Raw genomic sequence first — 12287 nt, 5'->3', positions numbered from 1 at the left:
GATGTAGCAGCTCGTATTTTTAGAATGGTAAATTTGATTTTCTCTTTTACAAGTTAATATTATTGTATTTCAATTATATTTTATATTTCAGGTACTAACATTGCCTCATCTATCGGCTGAAAGGGGTCATCCGGGGTGGCCTAATTTTTGTATGGAAGATGGATTAAATACGATTGTTAATTATACCTTACAATTTCCCGAAATTAATGAGGTTATGAATCGTTTCCTGATGGACTACATTTACCATTATTGGTTTTTGCAAATTGGTCCACGATTTTTAAGTGTTTTTGGTCAAGACCACCGGATCAACAATTACTTAGAATCCTTCCATGCAACGTTGCTCACTCAAATTGGACGCCACCCTAATATTTGGGACTTTCTTCGTGAGTTGTCTTAGTTGTACTGACCATACTATGTTCTCTATGTTGCATTATCCCATAAATGTTTGTGTTATATGTATGTATTATGTGTTTTATGTTTGTGTTATTGTTAGGTACATGTTTAAAATAATCGACAGTGTAACATAAATTCTTAAAAACAAAATTAGTAAGTGTCATCAATATTTGTATTTAATTTAATAAATATTTTTTTTCTATTTGCTCTATCTTTTTATTATTGCTTTCATAAGCTTAACGTGGTGTAAAATTTATTTAACACCATTATAGAGATGAGGTTAATATGTAAAAGTAGTTGTGTTGTGAATATTTGTGCTTTGTTAATGGTGTGCATGGTACCATGCTTGTTGATAAATAAGTGTCGCTTTTAAAAGTATCTCTAGCATGGCAAATTGTTTTAAATTATCATTATTGTCAAAGATATTATATTATTTTTAATAATAATATTTATGTTTATTTATATTTTAAACAGAAAGACTGACTATTGTGGAAAATCAGTTCTTTGTAGAATTTCAACAAAGCATCAATAATCTCATGGTAATTGTTTAATTATTATCAATATTTGAATAAACATAATTGCTGTTTTGATTGCAGTTGAATAATGTCAACTGTATGTATTTATTTTTTTTAGATCAGAGATGGCACTTCCAGATCTGAAAGAGAAAATTCAACAAGGGTTATTGCAGAATCTGTACAGCAACTAAACAGAGACGGTGATCTATTGATGTTTTTGAGGAGGACTGGTCACCGAAATGATGGCTATGTTCAACAACAAATTGGAGTATGTTGTAAATTTTCTACTTGTCCACTTACGAAAAATAAATAAGCTATGTCATTAATTGTACTTATCACTGTAGGAGGTGTGTTATTGTTGGGTCTGGATCAACTAAACAGCCTATTTCTCATTGACCGATCTATACACACCTTACACATCATTACACCACATAGCTCACTAGTATTTGCGAGGCGAACCTAACCACTGCTAGTTGAACTATAACACTATTACACATAAAACATACAGGTCGGTTGGTGTTTGATATGGTGCGTGTTAACATTTTATTGCTGGGATACGCAGCGCTTACCATTTTCCCCATGAAACTGTTGAAGAAGTTAAGAAATAAATAATATTTTATATAATAACCTTAAGATCTACTTACTACACATAATATTATTTAAAATAAATGTATTACTTTTTACAGAAAACGTCAATGCGTTGAAGAATTCAAACAGTGAAGAAACTGAAAAATTCTCAAATATTTTTATTTCATTATCTGATGTTATGAATCGCAAATACCGCATATATCCAGCTAGGGAATCTGAAGCAGTAATAAAGATAAGTTTGTTCAACTATATTAATGAACAATATTTTTACTTGTTGCTTCCTAACATCACATTGTTATATCTCACTATAGGTACCTATCTTGTTAATTATGTTTTAGAGAAAACCATTTTTTGGCTCAATGATTGGGAAATCAATGTTATATGGGTTTTGTGTCGCTATGGATTCAATAAATTATTTATTGCAAACGTGTGGTTTTAAATATGTCAACAAAACAAGATGAACCAAAATTCTTTGGAGGTAAAATAACTTTTGAATAGTTAATATAAATTCATATTATTAATGTTTATACTTCAATTGTAGCAATCTTACGGTACACTATGCCAACCTATTGGTCCAAATGATCAACCTACATCCTTCTTGCAAGTTACAGACTACTGCTGGTTTATTAACAATAAAGGCGCCTAAGACGAGAAACTTCCAAATTCTTAAAATATTATGTTACAATGAGGATGAAACAATGTATATTAGTACAAAACAAAAAAGCTGTTAGTTGCTGTAAATATCATCTAACTATTCAAGAACTATATTTCTGTTGAATTATTTTATTTAGTAAAACGTTTAATTTTTTTCAAAAATATAATAGTTATTAACCCTTCAATGCCAAGTGTTGCATTTTTGCAACATCATTTTCAGTAGTGCGTTTACAATATAAATACATATAACAACATCTAGCGGATAAAATGTGAACTAATGTATTGATTTATACCTTGTTTATTGTTTTTAATCAAATTGTTTTGTGATTATTCGAAATCCAAGTTCAAAATCTGATAACATGTGTTATCACTCTTTTTTTCATTATTTACCTACTAATTTATTGTATTTTTAATGAGAATTTGAATAATATTTTAATATATTTACAAACATAAAGGTATATAATTTCATTATAATTAATAACCAAACCATATTTATTAGTTTTTAAGAAATTATGAACCGTTTTATTCATGTTGCAAATCGGCAACAACGGTCGCTGCAGGTAGTAAGGATTATTTGTATTATGTATTTTTTTAGATGAATCGTATTCGCGATGAGGAAATAGAAATTATTCTCTTTAATTTAAATTGGAATGATAGTGAAGATGGTGCAGATTTATCTGATCTTGATGATATCCCGGACAGTAATGATTATTTTAATCACATACTAGGTAGTTACTATAAAATATTATGATAGTTTTTATGTACAATATAGGATTTAATGATAATATTTATTTTAATTTTTAAGACAATGTTGATGACAGTATTGATATTCAGAATTTACCATTAGAAATAATTGAAGAGGATGGTCAGGTTATACCAATCCCTTCCACCACATCAATTAAATTTCAACCCATTGAACTTACAGATAATGCGACCATTACTTCAACAAATCTGCGTCCTAGAAAAATTAATAAGACTCCAACCATAATCACTCCCCAATCAACAAACATTAGTCCTCCATTTGAAACTATATCAGAAAATATTTCTCCCATTCAAACTAATAATATAGTATATGAGACTGAGCAAATAAATGTTAGAGGTAGACCACAAGTGTTGACTAGACCAAAAGAATTGTTGAGTATGAAGTGGAAAAGGGGTTCTTTTCAAAAATCAGAAACTATTTTATATGAAAATAACAAATTGCCTAATAACATTTCATCTATGGTTGACCCTTTGGAATTTTTTATGTATTTTTTTGATGATAATTTATTTTACAAAATTAAAAATGAAACAAATTTATATTCAACCCAAAAAAATTCTAATAAACCTATAAATGTGACTGAAAATGAACTAAAAAGATATATTGGTATATGTATTTATGCTTCAGTTTTACATGTTCCTAAAGTTAGAGACTATTGGAGTATTGAATTAGGGTTCTCTCAAATATACAAATGTATGAGTCGTACAAGATTTGAAGCAATTCGTTCCTGTTTACACTTCAATGATAACTCTAAATTATTACCTGTTACTGATATTAATCATGACCGCCTTCACAAATTAAGACCATTAGTTGATTATTTGAATAATAAATTTAAAAGTGTACCATATCGCCAAGATCTTTCCCTTGATGAACAGCTTTGTGCCACAAAAGCCCATTCATATTTAAAACAGTATTTACCTGCTAAGCCCCACAAATGGGGATTCAAGCTTTATGTTTTATGTGATTACAAAGGCTATGCATATAATTGTGAAATATACACTGGTCAAGAAAATCAACCCAGGTTTCGTTTACCTTCAGAACCAGATTTAGGATCAAGCTCCAATATAGTAGTCCGTCTATCAAGAGAGGTACCTCAATATAAAAATTACAAAATTTATTTTGATAATTTTTATACTAGTGTCCCAGTTATGGATTATTTACACAGCAGAGGTATATTGAGCTTAGGCACAGTACGCACTAACCGATTACCAAACTGTAAATTAAATGATTCAAAAATGCAAAAAAAATTGTCAAGAGGAAAATCTATTGAATATATTTCTTCATATAAAAATACACCTATATCAGCATTAACATGGAAAGATAACAAGCCTGTAACATTATTGTCAACTTATGCTGGAAAATTACCTGAAACTAAAGTAAAAAGATTCAATCGCTCTACAAAAAGTAAAATTGAAGTATCTTGTCCATTTGTTGTAACTGAATACAATCGCCATATGGGGGGAGTAGATTTATTAGATTCACTCATAGGAAGGTACAAAATAAAAATGCGTTCCAGAAAGTGGTATATTCGTTTGTTCTACCATTTCATTGATTTGACAGTTGTAAATTCATGGTTATTATATAAGAGGGTCAAAGAAGAACAGAATTTACCTATGCAGTTTGAGCTAGCTGACTGGAGAAAGAATATAGCATACTCATTAACAAAATCAGGAGATTTCAAGAATCAAAGAGGACGTCGTTCTATATCTATAGAAACTAGAAGAGCTTCGACAAGGGCTTTGGCTATGCACCCAACTAGGGCAGTTAGAACTGATGGTGTTGGACATTCTCAAATAAGGGCTGATAAACGAGGAAGATGTAAATTCCCAAAATGCAATGGATACACCTGGATACAGTGTAACAAATGTAATATTCTTTTATGCAACTCAAAGACTAAAACATGTTTTAATAGATATCATGATGAATAATCTGTGATAAAAATGTTATTTAATTTTTTTGTATTATTATTATTTTAAATATTCTGTTATTGTTTTATAATTCATAAGTATTACAAAAGTGATGAATTTATTTTAAAAGTTGAAGTTTTTATGTTAATTTTATTATTATTATATATTATTTAATATTTTAAAAGTTAAATTTATTGTTATTATTATAATACAACTGAAATAATTATTATGTTTTTACAATTAACATAAAAATTTATGAAATACAAATATATATGGTTGCTATTGATTATGAAAAAAGTGAATTATTCATGTGAAAAAAAAATGTAGGTAGTATTATAAAATTTATTGATATCATTTTTGCCCACTGTTGCAAAAATGCAACATACTTAAAAACTCAATTTTGAGTTTTAAGATAGAATTTGTGATTTTTTTCATTATTTTTCCTGAATTGCTGGTATGTTAATTAGTTTAAAAAGATTTATTTACAAAAAAAAAAAAAAAATCGGGCATTGAAGGGTTAAGAGAAAAATTGTATAATTAAGAAGGTAACATACCTATTACATTGTTTTTAAAATACGATTTGGAAATTAAAAAATAATGTTATTTTTATTAATATTAAAAGTGAATGGCCATAAAAAAAAACTGTGTTTAAGTATTTTTAGATAACAGTATGAATGTGAATCACATACTTTTTGCTTCTGAAGGGTTTTATAACCCCTAACATTTTACAGGTGAACTGGCACATAATATAATATAAGGTAAGGTTTATAAATACGAATCATTAAACTTTTAAACACATCAATGAAAAGCTTACAAAACATGCTGTGGCCCATATGGATAGCCAACTAAAATAATCAACGTATTGATGAGAATTCTTGTTTCAATTTTTCAATCTTTAGATAAAAAAACTAAACTATTTATATATATTTTTTATTATAATCAATTTGAACATTTTTGAGGTTTTGATAAATATTGTCATATTTGAACTTAAGATATTTATAAAAAATTTTAAATAAACAACAAAAGTTTTTTTAAAAATTGTAATCTGTGTCTTGGTTCTATTTCAAAAATATTAATGAACATGTTTCCCGAGAAAACCGTCAAAGATAGTAAGTAGTTGGTAAAGTAAGTTATATGGAAAATTTCAATTACGAGCTGAGTATTTTTAGTAGACTTTTGATAGATTTGAGGCCCTGCTGGCATAATGCAGCGTGGGCCATTACAAAAATTGAATGTAACAAAACAAATTAATTGGTAAAGTAATTAATGATACTTACCAATGAAATCGATTCAATAGAATTTCCTAACTTTTATTATCTTAATTTGGCTTTCTTGCACATCTGCAGCTGTATCAATGTTTATGTCACGATTCTGTAAATGATTATGACTTATGATTTATATATTGAATGATAATATAATGAATAATTTCTATATGAAAGAATTTTGCAAATTGCATTAAATATTTCCCAAAGGTATAGAATCATGTACAAATAAATTTAAATTTCAACTAATTTTAAGCAACAATTTGATCCAGCACCATCTAGTGGGTAAAGCATTGTCATAAATTATAAAATTCTATGATACTATATTTCGGAACTTTGCTAATTTTGACCTCACACATGAATTATCAAAAATATCAAAAAATAGTGTTCAATGAAACTCATATTGGTAACACACATTTTATCCATAACCTTAAATATTGAAGTTATCTTTCCACACTTTAAAACAATTTAAACTTGAATATTCAAAAAAAAATTATATCTGTAATGCCACTGGTGAATCCGTGTTACACAGCACTCAGAATTTTGGTTATTGCTAATTTTTTGCAATATTAAAAACTGGTTTCTCGTTTTTAATTAAATTTTGAGTGCACACTATAACAGGGATGATCTTACTTGACATGACATACTTTTCCGTTGATATCTCCTTTATTAGTTTCTCAATTATACCAAGTAGCAAACAGATTTCTTTTAAAGACTGAAGTTCTCGTGCCGACAACATTTCCGGAACTTCATTACCCGTTCGAGAAAGTAAAATATTTGAAATAATAGTTGACATTGAAATAAATCGTTCTACCATGTAAAATGAGCTGTTCCAGCGCGTTTGTACGTCAAGTATTAATTTTCTGCATTTTCCTTCGGACACTCCTGTAAATTGAACAATAAAAAAGGAATTATCATTTTGTCATAAAACTATTAATAATTGTATTTGTTACCTTCTGACTTTTGAACACTTCTTAATTCATCACACGCCTTGGTACTTTTTTTAAAGTATTTAACAATACATCTAACTTTATGTAGTAATTGGGGAACTCCTCCACTTTTAACTTTAGTTGTAGCATTTTCTTCTTGGGTCTTACTAATACCTTTTTCCACAATTAAATTAATAGTATGTGCTAAACATGCTATATGTCGTTTTTCTCCAAATTCGTCAACTACTGCTTTTTTATGTTGGCCCCACTATCTGTTGTTACAGCCACTACATTATTTTTTTCAATGCCCCATTCTGATATTGTATTAACAAAAACTTCACCTAAATATTTGGAAGTATGACTTTCATCTAGTTCGGTTACTTCAATGACTCCTAAAATAACATTAATACCTTATTATTCTGAATAAATAAAGAAATATATACGTATATCACCAGAAATATTATGAAATTTTACCAGATTCAATATTAGTTCCGTTAAAAAAATGAACAGTTATTCCAATATAACTTCACATTTGCATGGTTTCAGTCCAAACATCAGTTGTCAGTGATACATTTTTAACTTGGATAAGCTTGTCTCGAAATTCGGCTGCTAATATGCTAAATTTTTCGTCTTCTCTTCTTTTAACTGTGTCACGACTGGGAATTTTATAAAGTGGACATATTGTTTTAAGTAAATTTTGGAAACCAGGACTTTCAATTGTAGCAAACGGGACATTTTCTTTACAAAAATAGTATACCACTGCATCGGTAATTTTTACAGTATTCGAACCATCGGCTAAATCAATAATATTATATAATTATTATACACACCTATATACTATTTTCAAAATTATAACAAAAAGTATCTATATTTTATCATAAAAACGTGTAGAAAAAGTTCTAATAATGAATACTAATAACCTGAAAATGAAGAAATGTTGTACATCATATTCGGCAAAGTTTGCTGTTTTTTAGTAGGATTCGATTGATCGAAGGCAATAAATGCAGATTCCCTTATTGACGAGTCACTTTTATGAAAATCCTTAGTATATAAATATATTATATATATTATTAATATGTATAATAATATATTATTAAGTATATTAATATAAATAATAATTATTATACCCGTGAACATCTTGCGCCATCATTATTTAATGTAGCTGACGATGAAGATGGCGAAAGTTCTGCTTCGGTCGCAGGCAGATCATCAATATTATATGCATTTTCATTTTCACTTGCAATTTCTTGTGTTTCTGATATTTTTTTCAAGATTAGATTATTAGTAACTAATATAAGTACCTACCTAGTAAGTTTTAAATGTTGAAGTATTTTTATGCATATAAATAAATAATAATTAATTTAAAATGTTTTTAATTTTATAAAAATATATATTACAATTAGCTACTATAAAATTATACAATATTTCAATACTAGATAATAAAATATAAGTGTTGAACATTTTTATTGTTATTCAGTATATTATATTTTATTTTTCAATACCTACTATTAAATTTTTCAAATAATTATTTATATATTTAATAATACTTTGTAAATATTATTTAAGAATATAAACCACGTCATGTTCTCATAGCAATTTTATTTTAAATTAATTTTTATTGCACTTGGACTTGATATTCAACTTTAATTTTTACTTAATTTTTATACTTACCGTTTTTATTATCCAATTTTTGTTTTTTATTAGTATTTTCCAATGTAGATTGCAATTTTCTTTTTTTATCTTTTCCTTTTTTACAATCTTTTATTAAATGGCTTCTTAAATTTTGAACACCACCATTGGGTGTTTTATAAATTTTTGTACAGATATTACACTTATACAAATATTGACTGACTTTAGTGAAATATTGTAGAGTACGTGAAGAACTCCACTTTGAAATTTCATTAAGATCAGTAATATTTAAACTCATTTTTAAAATAATGTAAAAGAAAAACTTATATATTATACACAGTGCGTGACAAAAAGGTAAAGGCACAACGTTTAATACTAAGATAATTTATAGATTATACCTGTTTTCGTTATCTTATTCACACGTCTAATTTTAAGCAAGTATATGGTATATCTAATATTGTATTGTGCGGTTATTTGTTATAAGCAAGCTCCTGCAGAGTGGAATGCATCGTTAATTTTATCAACAATTTATGAATTCGATTAGCAAATAGTAACTTTACTAACACATATTTGAACAGTTCACTTTTTTTATATTGCGTTTTCGTCAAATATTACACTTACATTTTTACAATAATGGGCAGAAAAAAAAGTTATATTAGATTGGCTTATACGATCTCCAGATCTAAATATAATATAATATAAATATAATATGGCATGAATGAGGTAATATTATCGTACACTTTGTGGTTGGGTACATAATTTTTTTAACTATACAACTATATTTGGTTATATTCAGTGATCCGACAGCACAGGTCTATCAGGTCTAATATTTTGTGGAACTGAAGGTAGTGATCCAATTTTTTTAACTATACAACTATATATAGTGATCCGTCGGACAGCACAGGTCTATCACTGAATATAACCAAATATAGTTGTATAGTTAAAAAAATTGAATTTTTATTGAATACTATATCAATTTTACATAATTAAAAAAATAAAATAAACTATTTTTTTAAACGATAGTGACCATATGCAATAGTATTAATACCATCACGCATAATAATCATTTTATCGTCATTCGTACTAAGAGCAATTTTATCTATATATTTAGAATAAACAAAATGGTCTTTTGATTGTATAAAATTCATAAATTTACATAATTGTTGACTAGCTGAATTATTGATATATGCATTTAATATATTTAAATATTCGTCAAACTTCATGTGATTATTAATAACATATTTTTTAACACCCTTAGCTCTTTTTACTTCATCTTTATTGGATCGTCATTGGAACAAATATTCGTTGGAACAAATGAACATTGGAATAAATATTTCATGGAACAAATATTTTGTGGAACTAAAGGTAGTGATCCATATAAAATTATAGTATAAATGAATAAATTAAGGAAGTTTGTTAAAAAAAAAAAAATAATAATTAATGATATGTAATAAACTAACAAACCATATAATTAAATGTTATTAAGTAGTACTATAATGAAGGTATAATTTTTACTTTTAGATTGGTGATGATGGTTGGACTTAACAGTGCTAATGAAATAAATTATCGGAATATTATACATATGTACCCTATGAACAATCCAAGGTTTTTTATTATGAAAATTTAGGCCCCACTAGGGTGATAGGAGCAAAGTATAAACTGGTTACGTATTTTTCACTTAAGGAATATAATACAAAGTATGACTTATTAGGGTTGAAAATGAAAAATATAACAAATATATGCACTGATAAACGTCATATAGATTTGTGTGGGAAATATCAAATAGTAATAACTGATTTATATGATGAAATAACTAATCAAAAAGAACGATTGTATATGTCATTAGGAGGTAGTGTTAATCAAACCGATGTATATCAAGAAAATAAACGAAACAAAAGGGGATTAATAAACTTTGTTGGTAACGCAATGTATACATTATTTGGCGTGTGTGATGATAAATGTGCAAAGAAAACTAGAGAAGCAATCAAACAAACAGAGGAAACAGGAGTTAATATTTTACACATAGTGAAATCACAAACAACGGTAGTAAAAACAGCAGTTAAAAAGATTGCTAGTTCACTAAATCAAACAGAGGCACTATATAAAGAAATATCAACTAAAGAACAAAAATTACAAGAGAGAATGATGCAATTACAGAATATAACTGATGACGTATTAGATTTACTATTGGCTGACGAAGTCCATAATCTATACACTATAATAACTAATCAGTATGCGTATGAAACCTCAACGTTGGAACAGATAATAACAGCTGCAAGAGAGGGGTTAATACATCCAAGTCTTATGACTAGGGATGGGAAATATGAATCGGTTGAATGAGTTGATTCTCTTGATTCAGTTCAGTAAAATGAATCGATTCAAAGAATCGATTCAGTGATTCATCTCGAATCAATAAAATACACGTAACTGAATTGGGGTATGAATGATTCGTTAGATTTTTTTGATTCATTGATTCATTGATTCGAGGACGTCGTTGTTATGGGCGATTCTCATAAGTTTCGATTCTTTTAATATACATTTTTTGTAATAGATGGCGCTTTTTTGCTCTCCCTTGTGAACCCTAATTGACAATGAATGATATATAAAGGTTTTTCATACTAATTATTATCAGTGCGAGTACTCCCTAGTCCCTCTTGATGGATCTTGGGTATACAATGGAAAGTGTTGTAGTACTATATGTTGCTACATCAATCACAACGGAACTCATGTCCACTTCAATGGACAGTGTCCATGGATAGTTTCTTTTGTCCAGTGGACACAGGGAGGGATTCACCTTAATTTTTTAAATATTTTATTGAATAAATTTCAAATGTTTTTACTTAAAATAAAATATAAGTAATATAATGCCAAAGCTGGGCAAGTTCCTCATTTTTTTCAACTAGTTAAGTTACTTTAGTATAAAAACTAACTAAGTTAAAATATAAGTTAGTTTCTGAAATCTGCCAAATTTCTAATTTACATAGGCGTACGCAGAATTTTATGTCTGTTGCAGCATACATTTTTAACCAGCCCTACAGAACAATAAGCACTAAGCAGCCCACATATTTCGCTCATGTTGTGTATGTACGAAGAATTTCTCCATCAATATTTTTAGAATTTTCGTATTGATAAAATGGTATTTTTTTTTTAAATTGAATAACATTGAATATTTATATCTGAATTTAATTTTAAATTGAAAATTTTTAAAATTATTCATTCTATGTATACTGTATAGTGTTACCTTTCGAATACACTTCCACCAGCCACCAAATCCAAATTGAAAATATAATTTGTAACTAACTAGTTAAGTCAGAAAGTTACTTTAAAGTAAATTTCTAACTTAACTTTAACTTTCTAACTAAAATAAATAATAATATAATAATGCTCAAATTCAGAAATATAAATACTGGCCATGTATAATGATTTTGAAATACTTTGTTATTTTTTAATTAAACTTGTTAATTACATCATAAATTAATTAAATTATTTTACTAGGTAAGAAATTATTAATTTAACAGGTATACCGTATATTCAATTTTCAAAACTGATTTTAATTGATTAGCAAGTGTACTGGGTTCCTATACTGGGTTCCTATAGAGCAGTGGTCTCAAACATACTTTTCGCATACCCTTTCCATGTACGTGTGTGAA

The 12287-nt window shown here is 27.7% G+C and overlaps 1 protein-coding gene across 1 annotated transcript in view; it reads left to right on the top strand.

Moving 5' to 3' along the window:
• Window positions 1–12287, top strand: part of LOC126551575 (UPF0746 protein DDB_G0281095-like) — a 327628-nt gene that overhangs the window by 8933 nt on the left and 306408 nt on the right. The window lies entirely within an intron of this gene.

Source organism: Aphis gossypii, chromosome X, assembly GCF_020184175.1.
Source record: "Aphis gossypii isolate Hap1 chromosome X, ASM2018417v2, whole genome shotgun sequence".
Classification (NCBI taxonomy): Eukaryota; Metazoa; Arthropoda; class Insecta; order Hemiptera; family Aphididae; genus Aphis; species Aphis gossypii.
Note: the sequence above shows the minus strand (reverse complement) of the source record. Positions and strands in the feature narration are given on the sequence as shown.